At 40.8% G+C, this 22,835-nt stretch overlaps 1 long non-coding RNA gene across 2 annotated transcripts; it reads left to right on the forward strand.

The window, feature by feature from the left end:
* The first annotated feature begins 230 nt into the window (after positions 1 to 230).
* Positions 231 to 16,501, forward strand: LOC120607677 (uncharacterized). 2 transcript variants are annotated; one of them, XR_005654193.1, is made up of 3 exons: positions 231 to 630; positions 4,057 to 4,235; positions 16,275 to 16,501. It is a non-coding gene; the product is annotated as an uncharacterized LOC120607677 (long non-coding RNA). The 2 variants fall into 2 exon arrangements; XR_005654192.1 differs by lacking the exon at positions 16,275 to 16,501 and adding an exon at positions 8,197 to 8,423 and having other exon boundaries at positions 234 to 630.
* The last annotated feature ends 6,334 nt before the right edge of the window (positions 16,502 to 22,835 follow it).

The following is a 22,835-nucleotide window of genomic DNA, read 5'->3' on the forward strand; positions in this document are numbered from 1 at the left end:
GCTAGTATGAATATACACTGAATTATCCTTCTAATGTCTATGATTGTTTACATTTTTAAAAAATGTTGGGGAAAAATAAAAATAAAATGACGGGCTGCTTGGTGAAGCTAGAGGAAGAGATGTTTTTCTAATCTGTGTAAATTACAGCAGCCCTGAAAAAAGATTTGGACTAATTACTTTTAGAACCTGGGGTGAGGGGAGGAGAGAAGGGATTTCCTTCAGTGGCTACTTTCTGCTTCCTGAGTTAATTTTTCTTTTCCCTCTCTGTTTACTGGCAATTTTCATTCCCCTCAACCCCCATAAAGCGGTCTTCCTGAACTAGCCATCAGGCATTTGACTGGCCTAATTGCCTTAGTTCTTCTCTTCCTAGCTGGGTTAACTTGATCTCTTTTAACTTTTAACATCACACTCTCCCAGGATTCTTTTCATTCTTGGCTTAGCACCAAACCATTTTCTTCACCAGACTTGTGGGAGTCACAGTCTTTCACCCATGTTCTCTTTCTTCTCAGTCACCACTTCTTACTCACTCTGAAAGTACTTTAGAAGCATCTTCATTTTTTATTAAACCTACCTGAGGGCATTTTCTGAAAGAAAAGAGAAGAGGTCCTGAATGAGTCTTGAACAATTGTGGTATGTATGCGTTTGGTGATGATGGTGATAGTGATTGAGGAGATGCATTTACTGCCTTGTATACTTCTTTGTATCAAAGGGTCTTGGTGTCTAAAGTAATGTTTGCTGAAGGAAAAAGTGTCTAGGAAGTGTTAAGCATTGACTGTTCCCTCTTGCAGTTAGGGTCCATGAACCATCTTATCCATGTCTATAGTCCTGGATGCCCAAGACTATTCTAGCAGAACAGTGAATTGAGCTTAGGACCACATATATCTGGACCCTGAGGTCAAGGTCACCTAGTCTGACCCAGTAGTTCATTTTACATCTTTTAGGATTGCAGAATTATTTTTAGGTTCCAAGAATGAAGTAACAAATACAAAACTGGCAACTCCAATGTAGAAGAGACAGGACTCTGCCAACATACTTGATTGCCCACTTAAACTAGTAAAGCTGACCTTCCGGTAGTTGGGCAAACCCTCTGGAATCTTGTGAAACAGGCCAAGGAGCTGCCTGTCTTCTGTGAAAAGGGAGCATGCAAAAGCAAGGGAAAGTCAGCCAGTCCAGAGCATCTTGTCATGAGATTTTGGTGTACGGCTCATTTTATTTTTTATTCTTTGTTGTGACAATGTAGTATTCCCCTCATGTGAGTGATTCTAGTGCTTCTGCTCTTGTTCCAGTAGTCTTTGTAATGTGCAACATATGTAGCTTGTAATTTGCTCTGTTTGAGGGTTTTAGAAATATATGATTGGAACTTCAGGATTGAGATGGCAGAGTGAACCCACACATTTATTTATTTTTCCACACTCACTAAATGAAAGTAAAACATTGACCCATATGAAGGAGAGAAAGATAAAAGAAACAATAGTCAGAAAGGCTTTTCAATAGTACTGTTGGACGCTAGGGGACAATGAAGCAATGCCTTTAACTATCCTAAGGAAAGCCAATTCCATCCTAAAACTTTATGCTCAAACTCTTAATTGAATGTGTAGGAGAATAATAAAGATACTTTCTAGATACATAAGGCCTGAAATATATATTTTTCTTGTTACTCAAGAAGCTACTCGAAGATTAGTGTCTGCAAAACAAGAAAAAAATTACATAGGATGCTGGAAAGGAGAGTGGGGGATGAATGCATGAAAAAGATGAAAAGAATTTTCAGGATCATGGTGAAAGAGATTGTGGGCAGACAGTTGCACACTGGGCATAGAGGACAACCAGTCTTGATTTGCTGTCGGAAGCCTCCAGAATTGTTCAAAATGATGAGATCGATATAATATCTGATAGTCTGAAAGCACTGAGAGCTTTAGCTAGTTGGTTGAGAGTTTGGAATTGAATTAGTGGTAAGTACATATGAAAATAAGTGAAGGAAAAAGGACTATTATTAAAAAAAAAAAAAAGAAAGAAAAGTCATTATAGTATACTATGTGGCTCAGCTGTGAATGGAATGTTTACCTGGACCTAACCTCCTCCTGGCCTCCCACCCCACCCTTTACTCCTACCACTATTTTGATTACCTGCTTGACTTCTGTAGGCATTGCATCATAGGTATCACAATATTACTTCTCCTTCTTCAACCTTTAAAAACACTTTAAGTAATTTCATTCTCTCCCTCTCCCCCACCTCCTCCATTAGTGTCTATTCCTTTTTAAGATGAATATTATGCAATTTATTAGAGATAGTGTAGCAGACTTCAATCATCACACTGAGAAAGAACCAGTTATGTACCAAGTTCTGTGACCTGGTTAAGCCACTTACAAAATAAAATTCTAATCATCTAACTGTCTTGGCATATTGCTGTTCTGTGCTGTGATTGGGTGTAGGCTAATTGTTTTGTTCTTGTTTTTGGTGGTTATAATGACTTTATTGCATGTTATTACCACGTGCTCCCTAAGGCAAAGGTTCTTTTCTTATTTTTAATTTTTTTTTTTTATTTTTCAGTTACAGTTGACATTCAGTATTATTTTATATTTACTGGGAAAAGAGAATGCTAAAGGATAAGCTTTCGAACCTGAAAGTGCGTGGGCTCTTTAATTAATTGACTTCCACAGACATTTACTGAGAGCCCGCTTTTTTTCAGACACTTTGATGGGCTCCAATAGATACACTTTTTTTTCCTAAGAGGAACTCACAGTTTAATGAAAAATGATTCTTTATAAAGAGATGCGCAGACTGTGTTTCTGTAAGTTTTAGACTGTGCTCCTGGAAATTGTCAGAACTTGTTTCCTGAACTTTTTCTTTAGAATAGAATCTATAGTGATCTATTCATGAAGGATTAGAAAAATGCTATATGTGGTCCTATACTTCCTTCACAGAATTTTAGAGTTGGAATATTTAAAATTATAGCAGGAAAAGGGCCGGGCAAACAACAGTTGCTCAATGAATTCTTAGAATAATAAACAGGAAGAAGAGTTGGAATTCATCTCATTTTCAAATAAGAAGGGAGAGCCCTGAAAAACTAAGTGACTAGTTCAAGATCATGCTAGGAGTGGACAGAAATCACTGGTGTTCAATAGAAGGGAGATTAAAAAAAACAAACCCTTTAGATTAAATCTGGAAAAAGAGAGAAAAAAAAATCTATTCCCTTTCCTACAATGTTTGTTGGGGAGATACACCTTGAGTCTTATATAAATATTTAATGGGAATATGTGAACCTATTCATTTACAGACAAATAACTTGTGGAGTGCCTACTATGTGCCAGACACTGTTCTTATTGTTTGTGCTACCTCCCCAGCTAAGTAGATAAAGAATGCTGCTCTGATGTAGCTTCAGTCTAGCAGGGGTGGTAGCAGAGGGAGCCAAGACAGTCGATAAACAAATGCAATAAATAAGTATATTAGAGTAGATTATGTAGTATGGTAGGAGGTAATGGGTGCCAAGGCAAAAAAAAAATGTACAGAAGGGTGCTGTTCAGAGCCAAGGTACACCTATTCCCCAGCTGCTGGGATTACCAGCTGCTAATGGCTCAGAGGTGCATCCTTCACTGGGGATTGTCCTCGGCCTCCGACAACTGCCCCGCCCAGGGTTATGTCTCTCCCACGATGCAGCTTGGGACAAATGTCTGGCTGACCCGGGGATACAAAGGCCCAGCGTACACTATGAGGATCATCCTACTCCAGAGCTCCCTGCAAGGGTGAGTGAGGCCTTGGTAGCAGCCACGTTGTGTGCCAACCCTGCCTTCCTACTTCCTTACAGGTGTATGTTCCATAAGCACTCTCTGAGAAACTCCTCCACTGTCTGTCTCAGAGTCTTGTTCCAGAAAACATAATCTAAGGTAGCAGGGTGAAAAGATCAGGAGTGAGAGTACAATGAGTTGCAATCTTAAATAGCATGGCCATTGCAAACCTCACTGGGAAGGGGCCATTGGAACAAAGTTTTAAGTCATGAAAGGAGTTTTCAATGAATGAAACTATAAAAATAAAATAAGAATTCTGTCTTTCCACTGGCAGCCCTAGGGATAAGGGCTTGTGGCCTCCTGGGAGAGAAGGTATAAGACAAGGGAACCTGAGAGGTGAAGACTCCAGCAACCTGGGAAGAGACCTGGACCTAGGATAGGAAGTTGGCAATGACTTGTAAGAAGAGAGGTCTGATACCAGCATTGGGTTCCTTCCTGTAGTCTCACGCGTTGGTAAGCACTAATTCTCTCCGGGATCCTAAATGTTGTGTGTGTGTTGGTGCGGGGGATGGTGGTGGTAGTGCTGGTCTTTGTGCAGTTCCATGAGGTGGTGACTTGAGTGTATTTATTTGACTATTAAAGAGAAACACCAAAGGACTGTAAAACTGGGAACATTTGGGCTATTAAAAAAGCACGTACATTTAGAAATGTTATATATTTAGAGATATTTCTAGGAATAGGAAAGAGTAAAATAAAACTACTTTTAAGTAATGACAATGACAATAAATGAGATTTTTAAGTGGAATTTTAAATTGTTCATTGAAAAATACTGTAAAACCTTTCAACCTTTCATTTTGCTATTCGAACTCATTTTGATGAAAGCTCTTTATTACTGAAAATTTTAGTGCATGTAAGCTGGATTTTACTCTATATATCGCAAACAAAACTCCTTTCATTACACCTGCCAGTTAGGCAATGCCCTCCACGGGGGAGGAGGAAGCTCTGTTCTGAATCCTGCCAAACACATCAGCACAGGCCTGGGGCGGAGATCTGATCTCCCTGTGCCTGCACCGAAATGGAGAAAAGTTTGAGGAAGAGGAATATTGAGTTTAAGGAACTGAATGAGCTGACCCTGTTAGGATTCTAACTGGATCACAGTTTTACTTGGCTGGTACTCTATGCCCAGAAAGGAGAATGAGAGGTCCTGTACTTTCCTCAAATGGTCTCCTCTTATCTGAGTTCCCTTCTTTAAAAGTGAACTTAATTAAATCTCTTATCATAAAAACATATATAGGCAGGTGGAAAGGGTTTCTGCAGGACACTCTCCCTAATGCTTCCTCCCTCGTGCAGTTTTTTTAGTGTATTAAAATGTAAAAAACATAAAACTTACTGTTTTAACCATTTTTAAGTGTGTAGGTCAGTGGCATTAAGTACATTCGTGTTGTTGTGCAACTGCCACCACCGTCCATTTCCAGAACGTTTTATCTTCCCAAACTGAATCTCTACCTATTAAACACTAACTCCCCTTCCTCCCCCAACCCCAGGCAACCATGTTCTACTTTCTGTCTCTTTGAATTTGACTGCTCTAGGTACCTCATATCAGTGGAATCATACAATGTTTGTTCTTTTGTGTCAGAATTTCCTTCCTTTTTCAGGCTGAATGATGTTCCATTGTATGCATAGTCCACATTTTGTTTATTCATTCATCTGTTGATAGACACTTGGGTTACTTCCACCTTTGGGCTGTCCTGAACATGGTGTGCAAATCTCTAGAGTGGTTTTGCTTTTACTTTCTCAGGCAGACTTAGAACTTGATAGAATTTGTACATAAGCTTACTTTCTTTCTTTAGACTAGATGGATTTAAGTTTATTAAACAACAGCAGCAAAAACAACTAACCTTTTCTTTGACTCAGTATCTTCGAAAGTACTTGTTTCTGGCATAGGATGCCTTACTTCTCTGAATGAATAACTCATAGGTTTTCAAGACTTTAATGGATGTAAGAAATGAATACACACTGAGAGAATAAGTCATGAGGAAAGGATAGCATGGCCATCACGATCCAGGTTTGGACTGTTATAGACCAACACCAAGAACTCTGGTAAAAGTAAGCTACTATTCACCTGTGAATCTGCAAAAACACACCCAAGTAGGGGCAGTTTAGAAGTCGGGAAAGCCCGTAATTCCAGCTGTGCTTCCTTGAGTACCTTGGGGCTCGGCCTTTTAAAACTCAGGATGAGACAATATAAATGAGTTGGGAATCAGTATCTAAAAGGTCAACTTTAGCTGTGCTCTCCGATCTTGTTGCATAATAATATAACAGATGGTTTGTGGCAGGGTTTTGTATGGGCCAGATGATGCTGCAGAGAATATTCCACTTCACAGTACAGACTGCCCCACTGTTGACTCAACCAGCAGTGTCACAGATTAATGTCCCTGGCCAGAGGAGAGGACATTCAGCAGCTGTGAATGTTTAGGGCCTCTGGATCTCAGGAACCAATACTAGAACCTGGACCGACTTTGACCCTGGGCCATCTATCTCTCTACATGGAGCTACATGGCCCTTCTTTGCTTTTCCTTACATATCTGCTTTCATTTTTCTTTCACCCTACTTCCTTTGTTTACTCATTGTAAATATGGCTCAATGATGCTACAACCTTGACTTTCCAATATTACCTCTATAGAATGTTACCAGCCATAGAATTCATCAATATCTGCCAATTGTGTCAGTGTCTCTCGGTTCAGAATTTTGAGGGAGACTCTGATTATCCAGCTTTTGAACAACATTGTCCGATCCAAGGCATTCAGTACCTTGGGTGGTAGTGGGGGTAAAATAGAAAAGGTGGGAGGGACGGTGGTGGGAATCCTGTGGTATGAAGTGCTGCTCTTTTTAGGGACTGGAGTGGGCAGCCAATAAAACAAGCCTAGAGCACTGGTTGAAAGCAAATTAGATGAAAGAATAAATAGGTTGAAAATGAAGAGAGAAGCATCCTTCTTCTCAGTTCATAACCCTTGGCCTGTTTATCTTCCATTCTTCCTTGTGCAATATGTGGCCTTCTAGACATGACTCATTCATCGAAGAGACTGTAAAAGCTCTGCAGAAATAAAGCATTGTGATTTTACTGTTCTTTTATGGAAAGTCCTTGGTTATATTAATTAATTAGCCAGTTAATTAACTCATCACCCTCCAAATGTTTATTGAATGCTGTCTATGTGCCAAGCACTCTGCTTTGTTTCTCCCCTCAATGCACAGAGGACATTAGAAGCTTGACTGCATTTAGTGTAGAGATAAGGCAAGAGTCCCAACATTTGGTGAGAATTTTCCAATCTCCCAGGTACTATCTAGAAGCTTTTTGTGGTGATCTCATTTAATCCCCATGTAACCTGGAGTGTTAGGTATCATAAATTCCCTGTTGTAGGGATTAAACCAGGCTCAGAAAAGTAGGTAGCCGGCTCAAGTCACATAACTGGTAAGTGGGGTGACCAGAAATGACACTCTAAATGGTCTTTGCAAGGTTGTGCTTTTAGCACTACTTCAAACTGCCTCATTCTGGAGCACAAATTCTTCCTGCTCTTAATTTTTATACCAGTCGGGACTCTACAGCCCTAGCAAAGCCATGAACAGGTAGCAGGCTTGCAAGGGATACTTGACTGAAATACACACTCTGTGTAGGCAGATCTCTACCTCTCAGAAAGACATGTCAATTTTAAATTGAATTTAAAAAAATATTGTACCAGTTTAATGATTGAGACGTCTTTGAAATATTTAATTTCACTCATAAATCACTAGTCGCTAGAAAGTAAAACATGGAAACGTGCCTGAAAAATTAGCATTTCAACCATAAATGACCAAAATGCAGCTCTCAATTTTCCACTACAAGACTATTCTCAGCTCAGTAAGTGGTCCTATAGTTGATTTAATTGTTGAGGACAAAAAAATCTGAGTCATAGGAAATTCTTCTTTTCTACTCTATTCAGTATTTCTGTCTTCCTCCTCCCCACCCCCAATTTGGTTCATCAGCAGTTCATGCCAGTTCTATCCTCAAAATATTGCCTGAACCCACCTGCTCTTTCCACCACCATTGTTGACACCCCAATCCATGGGCCCATTTCTTGCACGTGGGCCCCTGAAGTAACTACCAACTCGTCTCTCTTTTTTCCACCCTTGCATCTTCCCTTTAGCATGACCTGGCTCCTTCCCATCTCTCCAAATTCACCTCCTAGCACTCTGTCCCTTGCTTACTATGCTTACTGCTAACCTTGCCAAGTGATCGTGCCAAGCCCACTCCAGTCTTGGGATTTTCACTGGGCCTTCTCATTGTCTAAGTCTTTTTCCTGAGGTTTCCTCCTTCACAAATTAAAGCAGACCGTCTGATCTGTCTGTCTCATAACTCTTCGTAAATTTTCTTACGACATCACTATGAATATATCTTGCTTACTAATTTCTTTACTTGTATTTTGTCTTTCTCCCACAGAAGGCAAGCTCTGTGAAAACAAGAACTTATGGATCTCCAGCCCCTAGGATTGTCCTTGGTCCTAGTCCTCTAAATAGTGATTGATTTTAATTCCAAGACTATCATATATTCGTCACCCTTTTCTGTACAAAATTATTTCTCCATATTTGTAATTGTACAGTAGTTTTGTGGACTGCTTTTTTCACTCAACATAAATGGTTTTTTTCACATATTATTAAACCACATTTATAAGCATTCTTTTATAATTGTTTAATACTACAATCTATGGTTGTTTACTTTGGTTTATTTCACTATTTCATTGTAAGTTGACATTTAGGTCATTTCTAATTTTTCACAGTTATACAACATGTGCATTCAGTCGTGTGTGTGTGTGTGTGTGTGTGTTGTCCTGTTTTCATGTATGCTTTTGGAAGTGAATAGATGGAGGCCCTTGATTACTGTAGCATCCTTTCAGAGTGCTGCGCACCTGGTCCGGCTTGAGTGGGAGAATAAGCCAGAATCTAGAATGCAATTAGCATTTGAATTAGTGACATAAGGATAAACAGGTGATTATCCCATTTAACAGCTGTTGAATGGTGTTAAAGAGACACTGTCTGACAGCTTGAGTTTCGAATGTAAGGTTTATTAACAGATGATTAAAAAAAGTAAAGAACTATTATTTTTTTAAAATAAATAAAAATAGGATTTCAAAAATTAAGTGCTTTCCAAGTACTTTATAAACAAAACTAAACTAGATTCCAACTTCTAAATCAAGTTGCTCATTTAAAAAGTGAATAGTGTAAATAATCACATCTCATACTTCTTGCCTTTTGTCTGAATATCTCAGAGTGATTTATAGATATTCTCACAATACTGCTTCAGTCAGGCAAGGAACACTTAATAGTGATTCAGTATGTGTATTTTGCCTGTGGGTAAACTAAGTCATAGACTGCCCACAGACTTTCATGGGATCCCATTCAGAAGTAGAAGAGACAAAATTAGAATTCACAGCTCCAGATTTGAAACATCAGCTTCTAAAATAACACTTTTTTTTTCGTCTTGGCAAAACTGTATTGAGATTTTTAGAGTTAGTAACAGGTGAGAACATTTGTATTGTATATGATGTTTATCTTGACAGTTTTCCTTTAATTACCTGTTTTGGATTAGAGCTGTGGGAACCTTTGCAGTCTGAGTTGGCAGGGGCTCCTTATGAAACATATTATTGCTACTATTTGCTTTGTTTTCATGTAAATGTATGCTTCTTGACTTATTTGCCTTAAATTTGGGGTTTATGGATTTAGGATCACAACAGATGTAGAGCAACCACAGGTTACTGCATTACAACTAGTGTCTTAGGTTTTCCAGAAGTTCTAAAAATTCAGCAAAACTTTCATTGATGATGAAGCAATGAAAAGATGCTAGGAAGAGTGTGACTTTAATAAATACAAATGTCATTTTCTCCCCATGCACTTGTGTACATAGACACCAAATCACAAAGGACCAAGTGGTGGAGACAATATACTGGCTCTACTGGGCTTTTTCTCCACTCAAATTTTCTCAGTAACACTCAAAAACAATTGCTAATTATTCCTAAAATAAAAGTACGTTAAAAATGTTTTTCCTGTCAAAGAAATAAAAAAACATAAATATTATGTTTTTTAACATAATATCTGTGATTTTTCTGTGTGTAAATTATCTCTCTCTTAAAAAATAAACTCTTGGTTCTTAAGGGAGCTTTAATAGTAGAGATTCAACAAATGGTGCTAAGGAAGAGCAATTCACTGTGAGAAGATAATTTGGAAATGGGCCAGATTAACAAGTTTCCTTTTTTTAACTTTATTTTAAAAATTTTATTTATGTTTTTCTTTTGACCTCTTTCTCTCATTTTCCCTCCATCCCTGCCTGTCTGTACTCTGAACTTATTTCTGGTCTTTTTTTTTTTTTGATTCCACATATAAGAGAGATCATATGGTATTTATCCTTCTCTCTCTGACTTATTTCCCTTAGTCTAATGCCCTCAATGTCCATCTATGTTGTTGCAAATGGCAAGATTTTATTTATCTTTTATTCTTTTTTATGGTTGAATTATATGTATATACATCACAATTTCTTTACTCGTTCATCTGTTGTTGTAGACTTAGGTTGTTTCCATATCTGGGCTGCAATAAACATAGAGGCACAGATACCTTTTCAAGTTAGTGTTTTCAATTTCTTCGGATAAATTCCCAAAAGTAGAATTGCTGGGTCATATGGCAGCTTTATTTTTAATATTTTTGAGGAAACTCCATACTGGTTTCTATCATGGCTGCACCAATTTACATTTCCGCCAGTGAACAAGGGTTCCCTTTTCTCCATATCCTTGCCAACACTTGCTTTTTCTGTCTTTTTGATAACAGTCATTCTGATAGGTGTGAGGCGATATCTCATTGTGGTTTTGCATTTTCCTTATAACTATTGATGTTGAATACCTTTTCACGAACCCATTGGCCATTTGTATATCTTCTTTGGAAATGTATATTCAGATCTTTTGCCCATTTTTTAACTGGATTTTGTCAGTCATTAAGTTGTATGAGTTCTTTATATATTTTGGACATTATCCATCATTATTCTTTAGAAAGCTGACTTTTGCCATTAGTGAAAAAGTCAAAATAGAGACCTCATAAAGCCCAGTCCTTAATTCTTTTCTGTTTAGCTGTCATGTTTCTTATTCTGGTGTTTGGATTTGAGGGAAGATCAGGAAACTCACCTGCCTGTTGGTAGATTGACTTGCCTCTGGTTTACTATTTGCATATTTGTGTAAGAAAAAGAATTTCATTTTTTTCATGATTGGTAGTATAGTCCAAGGGTCAGATCATACACACAGTGATGGTACTTTATTTGTTTCTGAGGGAGAACTCAGCTGCTGTGCTTTTTTTTGGAGGCGGTGGTAATGAAGGGGAGGGTTAGGATAGGGTTGGGTTAGATTAGACTTATCATATATATGTCCCAAATATTGTGTGGGAAAGACTTATACAAATATCTGTTCATCGTTTGTCTGAAAATCAAATTTAATTAGACATCTTGTATTTTTTATTTGCTAAATCAGGTTAGCTAGTCAGGTTAGAGCTAGAAACTGTATTCCAGAAGCATCCTGGGAATTTTCCCAGAATGCTCCAGATAGGTGGAGCATTGTTTGGCTTGGACCTTGAGATAGGCATTCTGTTCCGATGATATGCTCCCTCCCTCTGCATGAAAAAGATGGAAGTAGTAATAGTCTGTAGAGATCTTTTTGATCCTCAGTTAATATATTATGTTAATAAAATTATTACTTTAAATGAACCCTGGTAGCTGCGCTCATTATCTTAACTACTATCCAGTGCCTACAGGTTGTTAAGGCAAGGCAAAAGGGTGAGAGGAGGATGGGAGAGGAAATTCTGGAAGATGCATCGTTAAGACCTTTACTCTCCTATAAGCTGTAAGGAAGAAATGTGACATTGCTGAGTGAAGTTTTATGCTCTGAGTGATGCTTCTGCTCATAGGAAACTTTTCAATGTGTTTCCTCCATGGTGTCTGGGCCTTTTGTTTTCAGCTGTGCTTTGCACAGGAGCTGGAAAGCTAACTCCCCAAAAGTGAACTTCCTCTCCTTCTATAAACTGACCCCTGGTGGTTGCTATAGCAACTGCAAAGCGAGCATAATGAGCTGTGTAAACAAGCCAGATTCCCAGTGCTGGGGCAGGGCAAGCCCACAGAAGTGGGGGCGGGGAGGGGGGGGTTGGGATTTGATGAGCCTGAAAAGCAGTTCTTGGGGAGAGCTGAAAACCCTGCAAAACATCCGCACCCCTTCTGTCCCCTGCCGACCCCTCCCTTCTCCTCTCCTCTCACCTCTTGACTTCTCACCAGACCAAGAGAGGAGACAAAAGATGTAGGAGGGTAGCATGCAGGGGCCTGCCTTTGACGCTGAGGAATTAAACACCATATGACTGAAAATGAAATCTAAACATTTATCCAGAGCCCTAGGCTAGAAATGTGCCAACCTGACCCTGAAAAACAAACCACCTGTGTTGCTGCCACACCTGCTTCAGGCCCAAGATGCTGTCGGCGCTAGGAAAATGGATTCTACTGCCCTCAGCTACTTTCTGGTTTAACAACTCAGGCAGAACTGGAGACAGAAGACTGAAGATTTCAGAGACTGGTGCTGCTTTCATTGATACGTTTCCCTTTTTTGGAAGGAAAGAAGAATGGAGAAAGGCACAAAGTATATTAGAGTTTTATGATTATGAAGGTAAACACATACACATACATATACATTTTTTTTTCCTCTCCAGGAACTTGGCTGCTACTTGCAGGAAACTTTCTGCACATAATAGCAGAGGTTACAGCATTATTTTCAGTTTTCTTTGATTAACTCTTTCCCACCCTCATCCAACTTACTTTAGAGAAAAGCCTTTGTATATTAAATATGAATTTTATGATGCGTATTATACCACAACTTCCCTATAAGCCTCTTAAAAAGATAATCTACACTGGTGGATTGGGTGGGAAATTTTGTATTTTATGTCTTTCACACAGCCGGTTATATGTTTTCATTTATTCCTATGAAAATCAGGGTTTCCTTGGTCCCCCTCTTAAAAGTCTAATATAATGAAATATATGTACTTCTATAATAATTTTTATAATACTCAACTTTGTAAAGTGTTCACACATCTATTATTTCATTAGATCTTTACAACAATCCCCAAAATCATGTAGGAAAAATTATATTTCTAGTTAATTCTTCAGATGAAGAAACTGACATAGGAGAGATTAGATGACTATACTACAGGGATGTTAGGGTTAAAACTTTGGGTATAAAAGGAGTTATCTATTTCTGAGTTGCCATTATTACTAAGTTATCAAATCTCTCTATATTTATATGAATCTAGATTGTAAAGACAATATATATGTTACATTTTATAAATAAACTATAAAACCTTCTGTTTACACAGCATTGGCCTCCAATACATTAAAATATCTTCTATATAGTAATATTCTTTACATTATCTTTTCATAATAGGTGACTGGATCCCATTATTTTAATTTGATTCTTAATTCTTACCTGGTCTTTATTTTGTTAAATAATTAGAATATTGCCATCATTTTCCTTTAAAACCATATTAACAACTATTGTCCAATGCGGGCATGCTTTAAGCTACTCTTTTTAGTTAGAAAGAAGAAAAAAAAAGCCTCATCATAGTTTTTACTTTTTTCGCAAATTTTCTTCTTCTTTTTGTTCCTTTTAAATTAAGTCATAGGCCGCAGCATTTGTGGGCTCAACCTCGCCCTGGTGGGTGGGCCATGTCTTGTGAGATTTTTAGTAAGATGAAGGGAAGCAAATCCGGACTAGTAATACTGTTTCCTCAGAGAAAATAGGGAAGTTTATGAAAACTAGCAGTATTTTGGAGCCCACCCTTTTCTTATGACTATTCAATGGTGGAAAGAGATGACTGCTGCTAGATACAATTTATGACTCCTAGGGATCTGTTGGTAGCAGCCTCTGCGGGTGGGATGGCTTGTGGAATCAAGGAATGAATTCATTCCAGTGGAACAAACTTGCAGTCTCCACCCCTAAGACCAAGGGACCAGATTCTGATGGCACCCAGGCCCTCCCTTGGAACAGGGTTAGTTGCTTTGTCATCAGAAGGTATTGGTAGTGTTGAGTTTTCCACGGAGACCACATTTTCTATCCTCAGCCCTAGGCCTTCTTCCCTCAGATGGTACAAAGTTTTACAAGCAAAATTTTCTGACATGGATACCTCCTCCCCTCTGTTCAGGACATCAGTGCTCTCTGGAGCCAAGTCTCTGCAATCACGAGAGCTGGCCCACTCTGCAGAGACAAGAGGGCCACCTGAATCTTTGGATCTTCTAGGTGTATGTAGGGGACCCTTCATTGTAAGAGAGATTGACTCTTGACATATTTTCCTTTGGCATGAAAGTTCTTGTTTAAGTTCTTAAGGCAGAGAGAAAGAGATAATAAAATGCTATTGCTGGAAAGAAACTTAAAGATCATTAATTAAAACTAAGCTTTCCATATTTTAAATATCAGGTGTCCTTTCATTGCCAAAAAATTCCTGTGTGATACTAGTTGTGCCTTTATTAATTCTAGACTAGGGCTGCCTGGTAAAACAACAACAACGACAACAAAATATGAGCCACCTATGTAACTTTTTCTAATAACCACATTAAAAAGAATAAAAGGAAACATGATTCTTCATAGAAGATATAAAAATGGCCAATAAGCACATGAAAAGATGCTCAACATCACCAATCATTAGCAAAATGCAAATTAAAACCTCAATGAGCTATCACCTCACAACCATTAGGATGGCAACTATCCAAAACAAAACAAAACAGAAAATAAAAAGTGTTAGCGAGGGTGCAGAGAAATCGTAATCCTTGTGCATCGCTGGTGGGAATATAAAATGGTGCAGCTTCTAAAGAAAATAATATGGTAGTCCTTTGAAAAATTAAAAATAGAGTTACCATATGATCCAGAAATTCCACTTCTGGGAATTTGAAAGCAGGATCTTGCAGAGAGATTTGTGTACTCAAGTTCATAGGAGCACTATACACAATAGTCGAAAGTTGGAAGCAACCCAACTGTTCAACGGCAGATAAATGGACAAAAACAAACAAACAAACAAACAAACAAAAACAAAACCATGGTATATACATACAATGGAATATGATTCAACCTTAAAAAGGAAGGAAATTCTGACACATGGATGAACTGGAGGACATTACACTAAGTGAAATAAGCCAGTCACCAAAGGATAAATACCGTTCAACTTCACTTATATAATGTACCTAGAGTAGTCAAATTCATAGAAATGTAAAGTAGTGTGGTGGTTGCCAGGGGTTGGGGGTAGCTGGAGGAATGGGGAGCTATTGTTCAGTGGGTACAGAGTTTCAGTTTGGGATGATAAAAAGAGTTCTGGAGATGGATGGTGATGATGATTCTACAACAATATGAATGTACTTATAATACTATTGAACTGTACACTTAAAAATGGTTACTGTGGTAAATTTTATGTTACGTATACTTTACCACAATAAAAAAAACCAGATGAGAATAATTTAAAAAATATATCACATCTAGTACTAGAAGATTATCAGTTCACATGTGATCAATACTAAAAACTTATTAATGAGATAGTTCATATTCTTTTTTCATACTAAGTCTTCAGAATCTGTTGTATATTTTACACTTTCAGCATATTGCAATGGTCCCATGTCAAGTACTCAACAGCCACATGTAGTTAATGGTTATCATATTGGATGTATGCTTTAGACAATATTTGTTGGGAGTATGGCTTCAAGGACCCCTCACAGTTGCTTCAGGACTCCCAGTGCCCCCTAAGCCACTGGCTGGGAGCTTGACAGTCCTACTTTGGGCATCTTTTCCCCTTTACAGGCTGAGAGAAACATAGGTTGTAACCTCAAGATGGTGACAGCGAGGTGCTTACTCAGGACAAAACTGGCTCCTGAGCAATCACTCTTAGATATGGTTTAAGGACTAACGTAAGATTCAGAACACACCTTGCTTGCAAGGTTTACTGATGTCTGAGCAAAACAATAAAGTTTCTAAGAAGTGGCAACATGGAAGGCAAGGGATTTGATTTGGGGATGAGTAGGGCTTGATGCCAGGCAGTCTGGCATCCTTATCACTGTTTTAAAAAAGAAGACGTTCTAATATGATCCTTCTTGGATAGCTTAGTTATTTATGAATCAGTTTCCTTCTTTTCTTCCTTTCTTCCCTTTCAAGTGGACTTCTCCAGAGTCTGTCCATAAGGTCGCTGTCTCTCTTGAAGTGTGATAAGAGCTGCTCCCTTGTCCTTCCCCAGGCCCTTCTATCTCTATTCCCTGTGCTGGGTTGGCAAAGACTGGGCCAGTCCTCCTGGAAAATGGAAGCAGAGTTTGCAGCTGTTTTGCCATGAGCACCCTGAGGCTGTGGGGAAGCTGGTTTCTGGAAGGGTTCTTACTGGGAATGTTAAGCCTCCTCCCAGAACTTCTGGCTGTCTGCTCGGGGTGTGGAGGGGCTCTGCTGCCGCCATATCCACTACTACCAATTCCTGTGCTTCCAGAAACCACTCTCTCACCTGCAAGGAACTCGATCTTGCCAATGCTCAGAGGAGACAAAACAGACTGCTGCCCCATGGCCAGGTTAAGGAAACTCTCGTCACGCATGGCTGTCAGCCTTTTGGATGGCAAGACTGGATTTGATTAAAAGTAGATTTTTGCAAGCACCACCCTGCCCACTGGCCAGCCAAACTGTGGAGGAGCAATGTATACATCAAATAAATGTCATTCGCAAAGGTGAGCGGGACTTTGTCCAACCACCTCTAATGGGCGAATCCTGACACGGAGTGTGTGTGGCCTGTGTGTGAGTGTGCATGCTTGTAAGTAAAAGGATGTGAGGTAGAAGGAGAAATGGTTCAGTTTCAGTTCCTATCACAGTTTTACCACCTCAGAGTCCATTTCCTCCTCAGAAAGTCAAGGGAGCAGCTGTCACCAGCCAGGCACAGCCCTGTTGCCTCTGAGTGGTGGCTGGTAAAGGCTGCTTTGTAAGCATAGATGCAGGGCTTGTGTTTCTCAGTCCTGAGAAGGAACAAATTGCTGGGGGCAAGGGGGAGGGGAGGGGAGGGGTGTGGCTGCCCGCCCTTGTGTGTTTTTCTCCTGAAATACTGCTACCCTCGATCCAACAACTTTGGGATCTCCTTGGAAATGCCAAATGTGTGGTGTTGGTTAGGCCTTAGCCTCTGCGATCCTCCTGTATGCTCACCCCTGCAGAAAGAGAAGTGCTGACTGGTGTTACTCTCGTTTTCAAAAACATAGGCTTGTTCAGCTGGCTGGCTCCAAAGAGAACCCTGGGCTGTTTTGATACCAAAACTGGGGAAAATCAGTGATCTGGTGCTTCAGAAAAGTAGCCTCTGTGGCCCCCCATCTGTGCAGAGCGGTATTCTCTCCCAGGCCCAGCTCTGGGGACCAGGCTTTCTGCGGTTTCAGATGCTGGGGTGAGATTTGGAATCAGAGGTTTAATGCTGCCAGGCCTTCCCCTTCCTCTGATGGCCCTGGATCTCAGGGAGATGATCTGACTCTTCTCCCTGCCCACTTACTCCCCGTCTCAGGCCTCACTGAAGCAGGTTCTCAACACCCAGGCTGCTGTAAGCAGTTATGGCAGACAATCCAAGGCAAACAAGGATAATGGCATCTACGCTGCTTTTATTCTCTTCTGGGATTAATGTCACATGAATAAACAGTCCACAAAGCTTATATTCATAGAAACGCTTGGGATGTGGAATTGGAGCCAAATGGTGCTTGTGGACAGCTTGAGACAAGGGGGCGTGGGGGGTGGGTGGGGTTCTGGTGGGGAGGGAAGGCTGGCGGCTGCCTGCTCAAGGCTTTGGAAGTAGCTGCTTTCCCAGAGTGGCGAGTTAGCCTCAGGATGTGAGAGAGAGCAGGGATTTCATGTGACAATGTCAATGGCAACAGCTGAGCCTGAACTAGATTGCTAGCCTTGAACAAGGGGCTAGGAAAAAATAAACAACACTAGTTAACTGACCTGTCTTGTGGGATTGAGCTGGGCTCATTTGATGTTACATTTGCTCAAGTACTTATGGCCTATAAGATCCCTTCAGGGAGCTGCCTTGTGCTAGGTTGAATGATTTTGTATATATTAGCAAATATATATATGCTGCTATATATATGTATATGTGTGTGTGTGTGTGTGTGTGTGTGTGTGTGCTGTGTGTGTGTGTGTGTGTTTATATGAACATATATATATGTTCAGGTATATATATATATGTACCTGAAGCAAATATGGCAAAATGTTAGAGCTAATAAGCTAATTGCTGGGTACCTAGGGCTTGGCTATATTATTTCTGTACCTTATTACATATTTTAATTATTTTGTAATTCAGAAAAAAATTATATTTAAAATGAAGGAACTAGGTATTTTTTATTTTATCCAGTGGAAGCTATTTTGGATGCCATGCCGGGCACTCTCCCTGTTAAGATTCCAGGCAGGGCCAGGAATGCTGGCTTCCTTGACAGCTGGGTTTTGCACTCTTCTCCCACCAGCTCCCCTTGCACCTTAGGAGGGCAGCAGCACCTTCCTGAAGTTAGCATACCAGGAGATCATGGTCCTGGTATTCCCACATCCTCACAGCTCAGCCAAATCCAGGGCAAGCAAAGCAGTGGGGCAGGAACCATGCAGCCTCCGTGTGCCTCTGCAGCTGTCTGGGAACATCCAGGATGAACCCTGGTGAAGTCATCGTAATCTGTCCTTTTTGCAAAGAGTTGGGAACGCAGACCTGCCTGAAGCTGGGAGGAAATCTAGCTGTGGAAAGCTCCAGCTGAGCTTTAGGGCCTGGGCTTTTCTGGGAATAGCTGTTCTGGGAAGTGCTCGGCTCTCCAGCCACCGGCCTGTGGGACTGTAGGGTCTCACGGAGCCCTCAACACTCAGTGGCTCCTGGGGTAGTGAGGGGTACCTCTGACCAGGCCTGCAGAGTTGCCCTCCCAGCACACAGGCCTGCTGCCGAGAAAGGGGCCCATGGCTCAAACACTAAGAGAAGGTGGCCGGCAGCCCAAGAACTGGTAAGACTGGTTTCCAGTGCTGGCAGCCACTAGGAGATGCCAGGAGGACACAGTTAGGAGAAGCATTTGGGGTGGGCAAAAGGCAGAGAAGCTGCTATCAATTTACAAGGCACTAGAAAAGCTTCTGGAATCTCCTCTATTTCTGGTTGTGTCCTCTGGACATTTTATATTCAGGATATGATCGTGAAATGTGGTGACCTTTGTGCTGAACTGTGGGAACGTCAGAAATAAAATTCAAGTGCCACGGTCCCCTCAGAGAATTCCCGTGGGTCTAATTTTACTCTAAACCAGAACTGGAAAAGTTAAGATCTCCTAAACGTTTTGAAGCCTGTGAGTGTGGCTCGGATTAAAAAAAAAGTATTCCTTTTACAGGGGAATTTTATTTTTGTTGTCGTTGTTGAGTTATTTATTTTTTAAGTCAAGGCTTGTAGTATAGTTACTACAGCATCATACAGCATCATATAAAATGTTTTCTTTGAGTACAGCTGTTTCAGTCCCTGGGAAACCAATGCCATCATTTAGGGTGTCACAACTTTAAACAGTCAAGTCCTCTGTTCTGTCAGGGCAATTGAGAAGTTGATTCCATTTGCTACTCCTGAATAACGGCCCTGCAGTATTTTTGAGGAGAGGCAAGGATTCATTTGCCTGGACTATTTGTCAGTGGTTTTGAAGACAGGGAACTGTTTTTTTAAATTTTTTTTTATTTTTAAATTTTATTTATTTTTTAATTTTTTTATGAGAACATTTGTCCCACCTTAATTTGCAAAAGATAAAAAAAAGTAGCCACCATGAAGCATGATAGAAAAGTAATTGGTTCTTGTGAAACACATTGTTTGTGATAGAATTTCTTCTACATAAAAACACTTTAGAAAGATTTTCCAGTTGTCTCATCTGTTCACGTCATCTCCACGTCACGTTGTTTTTAAAGCCCACCGAGAGGAGATGTTACACACACCGGCACTTGGAAGGATCCCACTCTCCGAGGTCCCTTCCCTCCCAGAGTCTAAATTATCTGCTATATGGAAGGATGTGCCACTCCTTACTTCTTCACCCAGAGGAAAGTCCCTGTGGCCCATTTTCTGTGCAGTGCTTTTCCACTCTTTCATAATCTATTATTGTGACCTTGAGATGCAGAGAGAAGGCTTTGGCAGGGCACGCTTCACGTGGAGCCAGCTCTGCTGGCATCTGTGCCCTGGTACCACATGCCTGTCGTTGTGGCTGCTGGGTTTTCCTGAGAGTACACTCCTGTGCCATCATCCTGCATCTTGGCAGTGGGGTCAGGGACCGCAGGATCCTGGAGGCCAAAAGGACTCCTGTCAGGCTCCACGAGAAGTGCCATGTTCCCAGGAGGCTGGCTCGACAGAGAACCTGTGCATGAGAGAAAGGTGTGTGTGTGTGTGTGTGTGTGTGTGTGTGTGTGTGTTAAAGAAAGGCAGAGAGAGAGAGAGCACGCAACAGAGCTAAAACAGAGATCAAAGAGAAGTTGCTTAAAAAGTAGATTTAAAGTTATTTTTTTCAAGGACTGTCCCTGATAGATTTGATTCTTATAAAAATCAGTTTTAAGAACTGTACACTCAATGTAAGACAGTTTATTCTTAAACGAAGACACTGATGCTATGAGAGCAATACTGGGGAACAGAAGACAGACCCCAGAAGGTCAGAGAGGAGGAGGGGAGCTGTGAGAAGGAGGCACAGCGATGAGAGTGAATGCAGCAAACGCGTAGACTTGTCGGGAGTTCAGGGCCAGGAGCACCGTGTTCCTCACTTTGGTCCTCACGCTCACTGCCCTTTTTCCCCAGTCTCGTCTTTCCTTCCACTTCACCCTGGTTCGCTCTGGCAGATGCTCCTGCCAAAGCTTACTTCATCAGATGAAATGAAGGGGAAATCTGATTCGCCACTAATTGGACTTACTGTAGGCAATTAGGGTTAAGCTGACATGAGGGAACTATCAGAGACTGGGATTTTCAGTGTTTTTTCAAAAAAGCATATTCCTGAGAATGTCTTCCAGAATTCAGAGAACTGATTTTCAGTATCAGGATTTTAAATCTCTTAATAACAAGATACTGGAAATAGCCAGTGCATGCATTGCCATTATATATATGGCATATATGAAGTTAATGACATATATAGTATATAATATATATAGTATGTGATATATATAACACATAAGGTATATATATAGTATATGATGTGTATATATGGTATTTGGTATATGAGTATATATGTGTATAAATATGTGTTTATATACGTATTCAGGTAAACAAGGGCATTTAATAACACGTGCACAGGTGTTCCCTTTTTATTTTCTAAATTACCTAATCTTTAATTTCTGTCTATAATCAATCATTCACGGGCAAAAAGGGCATTCTCATTTCTTCCTTGAAAAGAGTTTTCCACTGGCATTGGACTCCCAAGTGTTTTCTACCATGTTCTCTTAAGCCCTTGTAATGAAGCTTTGCTGTGCCAGTTTTCAAATCTTAGACCTAGTACTCAAAAACAGATGCATCTATTTCACTGACTGATCCAGCTGGTCATTTAATCCTTCATTAAATGAATTAAATCATTATTCAACAAACATTTGGTGATTGCCCACTCTCTGGAAAGTCCTGTGGATACTGCAAATGTGCTCTGTGTGTGTGTGTGTGTGTGTGTGTGTGTGTGCGCGTGCGTGTGTGTCTGACACTCTGGGGCTTACTGTTCACAAGGTGACTCACAGGCATAGGCACACATTCCATTTAGGTGCTTATTTCAACTCTCAGTATTGGGCCACATAAATAATTCCTCAAACCATTTATCCCCAGGCCGGAGCCTGCCACCTGCTTTCGTTACAGCAACTGCCATTTATGTGTTTGTTTCTGGTGCTCAGTGACCCCAAAGAGAGCTGTTGAGGAGAAATGAACGCAGACACATGGTCCTCATCTGTGAGCAGCATTCTGCAGGACTGTGGAGAAGGGTATGTCCTAGGGAGGTGGTATGTCCTAAGGAGAACAGGGATGGATGACCAGGAAGCTGCTCAGGATATATCATCTCCCAAACTTTTCCCTGACAAATGCAGTCTCCTCTGCTCTCCGTGATTCCTTCCGGATACTTCAGGTGGAGTGTACATCTTCGATGGCAAATTGTTGTCTGCATTAGCTTGCTCCAGCAGTGGCCCGTGTCTGAGACCTGCGATGCTGCACATTCAGAGCTGTGTCCTATTCATGATCTAGGATCACAGGATTGCCCCATCACTGCCCCCAGGCTGATGTGCAGACCCTCTCAAAATGGAGCATTCGGTGACCAGGAAATCATGGGAAACATGTGAGGAAGAGCAGTAGCTGGGAACCAGAGCCCCGGACCCTGCCCATGGTCACGTCACCTCTCTGGGTCTTAGTTTCTTCCGCTGATGTGAGGAGTTTGACTAGAGTAGCTCTGGGACCTCCTAGCTCTAATCCTTATGTGTACGTGGAGCATGTTGGCCTTCCTTCTACTTGGGGAAGGGTGAGGCCTTCCTCCGGGTCCCAGGCAATCATGTGTGCAGATGCCGGTGGTCCAACCTGGACAAAAGGCTTATATGCCCAAATAATCTGTGCAGGAATAGCTTTGATTCTCAGGACTAGTAAGTATAACTGCTGGAGAAAATTGTAATGAAGAAACACCCTTCACTGAAAAACCAGAAATGCTCCCTGAATCTCTTCTGGGTGCAGGACACGCAGTGTGTGTGTGTGTGGAGTGGGGGTGGGGGGGAGGCAACGAGAAATGAGGGGCAGGGCTAGTCCTACAGGGGCCTGCAGTCTGATAGAGCAGCAACTTGTCTTATTACTTCACTGACTCCAGTCTCAGAGAGCAGATCTGCCCTTGTTTACCTATGCAGACGTTGCCGGTATCAGCAGAAGCATGAAAGCAGACAAGGGGTGCTTTTTGCCTTTCCAACTGTCAGCCTCTCTGCTAACTTCCTGTATTCTGTACTGTCATGTTTAGTGGTCCATGTGAAAGACATCTTCCTTCCCTTCCTCATGGTTAATTTGTGTTTCAAGGCTCACCATTAAAGTGGTCTCACTCCGTCTTTT

This window comes from Pteropus medius, unplaced genomic scaffold (genome assembly GCF_902729225.1).
Source record: "Pteropus medius unplaced genomic scaffold, Ma_sr-lr_union100, whole genome shotgun sequence".
Taxonomy (NCBI): Eukaryota; Metazoa; Chordata; class Mammalia; order Chiroptera; family Pteropodidae; genus Pteropus; species Pteropus medius.